Genomic DNA, 6,586 nt, shown 5'->3' on the forward strand with positions numbered 1-6,586 from the left:
CTACTGTCAATTGTTCCAAAAAGCAATGCACTGATAAGGCATGGTCTGAAGATGCTCTCTGCCAATTTTGGTGAGGATCCGCTGAAATTTGTGACCTGCGAAAACTTGTATGTGTTTTTAATTAAATCCAATATTGCGGCCGAATCAATTACGATGACATCACAAGTTGACTTGGGTCGGCCTAAGGACCTCCAACAGTATTACCAGACACCACTAGTGCCTTTTAATTATAAGCACAACTGCAGCTACAGGCCAAAAGGCATGTTTCTTAATTACAGCGCCCCCTAGAGGTCAAAGGTCACCAGATTTCTTGAGCGTCCCCCTGATTGGGTCCTGAGTCCATGCACCAAGTTTGGCTTTGATATATGCAAGGGTTGCTGAGATATGAGCTCACTTCCTGTTTGGCGGCTTCGATGCAAATTTCGATTGGCTGTTACAGCCGAATGCTGCTGTCAATTGTTCCAAAAAGCAAGGCACTGATAAGGCATGGTCTGAAGATGGTCTCTGCCTATTTTGGTGAGGATCCGCTGAAATTTCTGACCTGCGATAACTTTTTGATGTTTTTGATTAAATCCAATATGGCGGCCGAATAAAATACGATGACATCACAAGTTGGCTTGTGTCGGCCTAAGGACCTCCAACAGTATTATCAGACACCACTAGTGCGTTTTAATTCTAAGCACAACAGCAGCTACAGGCCAAAAGGCATGTTTCTTAATTACAGCTCCCCCTAGAGGTCAAAGGTCACCAAATTTCTTGAGCTTCCTCCTGATGGGGTCATGAGTCCATATACTAAGTTTGGTTATGATAGATGAATGGGTTGCTGAGATATGAGCTCACTTCCTGTTTGGCGGCTTCGCCGCAAATTTCGATTGGATATTACGGGTGAACGGTTTAAGTTCCGAAGACAAAACACCACAACTTTTGTGAGGCTTGATCTGAAGATCATGTGTGTCAAGTTTGGTGACGATCGGACAAAATTTGTGACCTGTGAAAAATTAGTTTCACTTTCACTAAAATCCAAAATGGCGGAAAATCCATAATGGCGGAAAATGACGTCATAGGGTGCGTTGAACTCACTGATCTATAAAGAACACTGGATAGACTATCCCATTGTTGCCGCCCCATCAACAATGAAGCCAATGGAATCGGAACACCGCCGCCATATTGGGACCACTGCACTGTAGAAAATGATAGGCTTACAGTAGAAATGCATGAAAAAAGTGAGGCAACTTAATTACTCGAAAATATTAGGGGGGAAATATAAACCTATTATTTTTAAATATATAGTCTTTAAAAAAGCATGGGCATTTACTTAAATTATTCATCTATACTAAAATGTGTAAAATATCTCAATACAATTAACGTAGCCTATTCAAAGGAAATTTCACTCCGGAGGGCTGTTTTAAGGTCGAAAGGTGAAACAGCATATTGCTCGACGTCAGTAGCCTATGCCTCGATCTAAATGTAGGTTGCAGAACGTTACAAATGAACATTACAGCCTCACATTTGGTGCTTAGGCTATACTGTTACGGCTTCGTGTTTTCCCCTTACAGAGTGGCATATTACCCGACATTACCTTATCCATTGGTAGGCTACATTTTTAAATAGTGAAAACACCGTTATAATCACCCACTTTCGATATTGGCGCTTAGGCTACAGTCGGTAGGCCTATCTTTAGTTTTAACTTGACGTGAAGTCATAATCCCATAGCTCGAATCTGCCCATTTCTTTCCAACTTAACCAAGTCATCCCAAACATTTGCACAGACATATATTGTCGAGCACGTAGCGTTTATATTCTCCTGCTGTCTCGATTTGTAGGCTAATAGAGTAGGCCTATATGTTCTCTACTAATCAAAACTGCAGGTGTCTATACCAGTGGTTCCCAAACTTTTAATAGGCATGTACCCCCTGAGACATTATGAAGTTTTTTTTAAATTGTTTTATTAATATTTATTTTGATCAATTTTGTCGAGAATAGTGAATAGGATCATAAACATATGATACAAATCTCTAGCCTGACGTAGTCATACTCAATTCTAGTCAGAATTTGAGTCTGATACTGCTCCATAGAGCTGTGATTATGGGGCGTGTTTCAAACGAACCAGGAAAAAAAATGCCTCTGCACTCAATTGGATAGACCTACAACCAATCAGAGCAACGGAGTGTGTGACGTATGTTAAGCGACGCATAGTTGATGTCAACAGAACTCAACTGCACGCTAGAAGAAGAAAATGTGAGCGATTTTCGCAGGTGTTGTAAAAATAATGTAAGGATACACGGAGTTCTTCAACACACGAACCTCATTTTTGAGAGAAACAGTAAAGGTGAATGCATATACGATCAAGTTATCCGTTTAGGATTACAACTCCACAACACTGCAAACAAATCGCATCGCATTTGTCGGTCCTGTCAGAACTTTATAACACGGTTGGAACGCGACATGCCCGTGTTTAAAAAATGGACAGAAGACGAAGGAGACCAGCCTGAAGAACCGTGTTCATCTGAGGCATCAGAGACGCCCCGGACTCTGAAGAAGTTCTGCCCCAATCCGTCAACTCCAACCGGTACAAAAACGCGAAGAAGCATTACAGAGGTAAGCTTGTTAATACATTTCTACTTCTTATGATATGACTATGAGAATAACCTCGATTGCCACGTTTCACATGAGTTAATAGTGAGTCGTGATTATTGTCCAATGTGATAAACACTGTGCATTCCCACACTCCTCATTTCCGTGAAATCTATCTATGATTAAATCATCTAGTCATATTTTGACATGCCTAGTATTCTGGAAGCCAGCCCGAATTTCAGTGTAGTGTGAGCAAATGTTACCAGGATAAACTTGTACCTGATGTGTAAGTTGGCCTCTGTCACTTTGTCAATATGTAGAAACTTCATTTTGTAATGGACTAGCATGTTATCCAACCCCCACTTCTGTGCTCTGCACCTCTGTGGGGGGTGGGCAGTGTTTCTCTGACCTGCTCAGCAATTGCATCTGGTGTCACCATATTTAACAGTCTGTATTTTCCAATGTATTGTCAATGCACGTTATACTTATTAGGCTATACTGTAATTCTTCACACTGATGTGTTCACTTATATTTCAGGTTGTCACCCATTTTCCATCCACTTGACCTCCACCTGGAACACCTAAACAATTTTCTCAAATCATTTATGAGAGGATTGGGACCAAACATGTCAGAAATGTCAGCAGCCAGAATCAGTAGGTCCATTGGCATCGTCAAAGAGCTAATGGACAAAACGGACACAGAGCTGGAGCTGACAAGGCCGGCTGGCATTCATCATGTGGCCCGAGAACAGGACGTTTTAACACTGGTAAACGTTTTTAGGGAGACACAACTTTCCCAACAAAAATCACCCAGGCAGGCAGTCTCATGCATTCCCGAATTTCAAGAGAAACTTATTGGCAAAGCTGAATTACCAGGAGAAAATAATGGACTGGCAAAATGTGCCTATTTAAATAATTAAGTAAATGTGAAATGTAAATGGTGATGGTAATTTGTAAATATTGTTTTCGTAAATGACAATGTAAATAATTGTTTTCATATAATAGTTTAGTAGTATCCACATTCTTGAAAACATTTTTGTGTTTTCTTATTGGTTGTATGTTCAAAGTTCAGCGTATATCTTCAAACATTACCTATTATGTGTAGATATTAAAAATCTTTATTGAAATGTCTTATTGTTTGTCTTTAAATGCAGAAACATCACCAACCAGTAGAGAAGTATAAACCATTTTAATTTTATTCAAAAATATTAATGTAACAGAGGTAAAAAAAAAGGCATTTGCACAACAACAGGACCCTGAAGCTACAAATTTGAGCCTGAATTTGAAGCTAGCCTGAGATCTTCAACATTGACAAGCCTGATTCCAAGTTACTTGGGGATGATTGTATCTTATCATCCTCATCCTCGTCATCAAAGTAACCAGTGTAATCCATGTCAACCTGAACACGGTCATCCTGAACAACACAGTCATCAAACAAATTAGTTTGACTCTGTTCGATGTCATCAAAAACCTCATGCATAATTCATAGTATCTCTTTTGCATGTTCCAGCTTGTATGTAGGGAGATTATGGATAATGAAGTCCAGGTCAAATATCTGTGTGCACTGTTCTAAAACTGATCAATGAGTTCATCTCCAAAACCAGTGCAGGCTGTGTCGACTGTGTAAAGTGGTATGTTTTTATGGTCCTGAAGTAAACTACTCCTGTAAGTTTGTAACAGTTCCCTGATCAAAAGTGTGCCCTTAGGTATGACTATTCTGTGTTTGTGGTGTGATGAAACCTCCCCTTCAAAGTGTTCATATTTGGGGATTAGCTCCCCACAACCTTCAGGTTCACAAGAACAAACAGAATGGCAGTGAGTGCAGCACAGATGTCCTAGATCAACAGATGTGGTGTGTTCCTCAAAATGGCAGTACAAAGCTTTCCGCAGACAACTAGTGACTCCATTAAAGTACCGTCTTAACTGCTGGGTCAAGCTTTGTACTAACATCCCTCACAATCCAGTGTAGGCACTCCAGTGTATGGCCAGGTACTTTAATCAGACCCACTCTGATGTTTGTTCTGTTTGGGCTCAGGGCCAAATTTATTGGATTGTCCATCTGAAGCTGTTTCATAACCCTGGCTCTGGATTCCCGATCAGCAGAAGCGGTCAATGTCAGCACAGGTGTACCTGGAATATATAGCAGTACAAAAAGCAACCAATAAGTAACAGTAAAAATAAGAAATTATGAGTAGTATCATTTAGTACTTTTTAATGACTGTACTGACATCTAAAAAGAATACATCACTTATAAGGGGTACAGTGACTAGCCTACCAATATGGGTATGGTGCTTGAGTACATAAAGCAACACCCAAATGCCCTTCTGCCCTTTTGCAGCCTGACCACTGATAGAAATAAAACAGTAACCTACATTAGAATGTTTTAACAGCTAGTTCGCTACAATCACACTAACGTTATGATTGTACCAAGTCTGAGTTAGCGAACGTACAACGATACCTAGGCTACTATGTTTACAACATGGGATTCATATCACGACATTGGGAGTTATTTACTAAGTCAGACAGTTAGACTCTCTTACCATTTGTAAGTTAGATGAACTTCGTCCATCACGATACCAATTAGGTTGGCTTGAAAAACATCGGAGCCTAGCATGTCCCTCCACTTGTTGTTCAGCAGCCAGGATTCCGGGCTTCAAAAAAGGATCTGGCAACGACCGCTGGCTATATCCACCTCGTCGTGCACGCCGAGTTGCATCGCCGTGATGCCCATTTCAGTTGCTTCGGCAAAAAACATCTTTCTTATCAACAAATGCCTTGATCCCGTTACTCTGTTCCTCTTTTAAAATTAATTCGCTGTCGATATCTTCTAGAACAGACCTGATAGCAGAATCTACACATCTCAATTCTCCAGCGGCAGCCATCGTTGTTGTAAACGAATTCAACCCAAGCGCTCTTTGGTGACGTGGTGGATTACGTTACTGTTGAGCATCTGTCCATCATCGTATAAAGCCCGCCCTGACCATTTGATTGGCCCGCCAGTATTTGGGCGAGCATACTCGCGCCACTATTGATCAATGCCAGACCGAACTTCCCGACCTCAAACGTTGTGGGCGGGACTAAGTTCGGAATGGCACCCAGGCTAACAAATCTCATCAATAGTCTACAAATGTGCTGAATATAATGATTTTAAATAGATCTGCACCTAGGCTATCTCACACACACTCGTCTTGTTGAATGCAGTGATCTTATCGGCTAGGTGCTTGTCTTTGCCTTGTAACTGGAGATTCAACTCATTGAGCTTTCCAAATATATCGCTAAGATAGGCCAGCTTCGTCAAGAAATGTTCATTAGTGAACGTGCTTGCAGATTCAAACATGCGCTAATTCCTCCAAGAAGAGGCGACTCGGAGCTCAAACACGCGACAGCACTTTACCTCGGGAAAGCCACCTTGCCTCGCTGTGAAACAGTAGCCTACAGCCTTTTGGTCAGCTCCCATCTCCTCTCAAAGTGCGGAGAATAGACACGCTTTTAAGGGTCGGGTCTTGATGAAATTCACCACTCTCACAACCTCGTTTAAAATCTCATTCAGGTCGGGACTAACTAAGCTGCCTTGACACGAGCGCTTCCCTATGAATAACACAGTGCGTCCATTGCGCATCAGGTGCTACCTGGGCCTAGGCTACAGATAAAAAATAAATTAAAAAAAACTCACGTCAGTTCGCGCCCCACCTGGCATGTCTCCGCGACCCACAGTTTGAGAAACGCCGTTTTACCCTCCATGTCTCCACTCTCGAATATTTTGTTAATGCGGAGAAAATACGTTTTTAATGTGGGGTACGCGTACCCCAGTTTGACAACCGTGGGTCTATACTATGAGAATGCAGCTGCCATTGAAACGTTCTTTCTCAACAGTGAGTTGGTAAATTATGTCTTGACTCTTTATAAACAAACCTCAAATCAAAAGTGAAATGTGGAGTCAGTTCTTTATAGGCTATGTGATGTGATGACAAGGCCGTTCTCTATTCACTCTACGCACGCAGCACAGCCTACCA

At 41.5% G+C, this 6,586-nt stretch overlaps 2 long non-coding RNA genes across 2 annotated transcripts; one reads left to right on the plus strand and one right to left on the minus strand.

Annotated features, from left to right (window-relative positions):
• The first annotated feature begins 2,019 nt into the window (after positions 1-2,019).
• LOC143099476 (uncharacterized) lies at positions 2,020-3,700 on the plus strand. Its single transcript, XR_012981622.1, has 2 exons — positions 2,020-2,598; positions 3,112-3,700. It is a non-coding gene; the product is annotated as an uncharacterized LOC143099476 (long non-coding RNA).
• Positions 3,701-3,747: 47 nt separating this feature from the next.
• Positions 3,748-5,441, minus strand: LOC143099475 (uncharacterized). Its single transcript, XR_012981621.1, has 2 exons — positions 5,114-5,441; positions 3,748-4,703 (listed from the first exon to the last, which is right to left on the minus strand). It is a non-coding gene; the product is annotated as an uncharacterized LOC143099475 (long non-coding RNA).
• Between the last annotated feature and the right edge of the window lie 1,145 nt (positions 5,442-6,586).

The sequence above is a fragment of the Alosa pseudoharengus genome, unplaced genomic scaffold (assembly GCF_046254945.1).
Source record: "Alosa pseudoharengus isolate Yale_2024_CS ecotype anadromous, Long Island Sound unplaced genomic scaffold, YU_APseudo_1.1 YU_APseudo_1.1_scf_29, whole genome shotgun sequence".
Classification (NCBI taxonomy): domain Eukaryota; kingdom Metazoa; phylum Chordata; class Actinopteri; order Clupeiformes; family Clupeidae; genus Alosa; species Alosa pseudoharengus.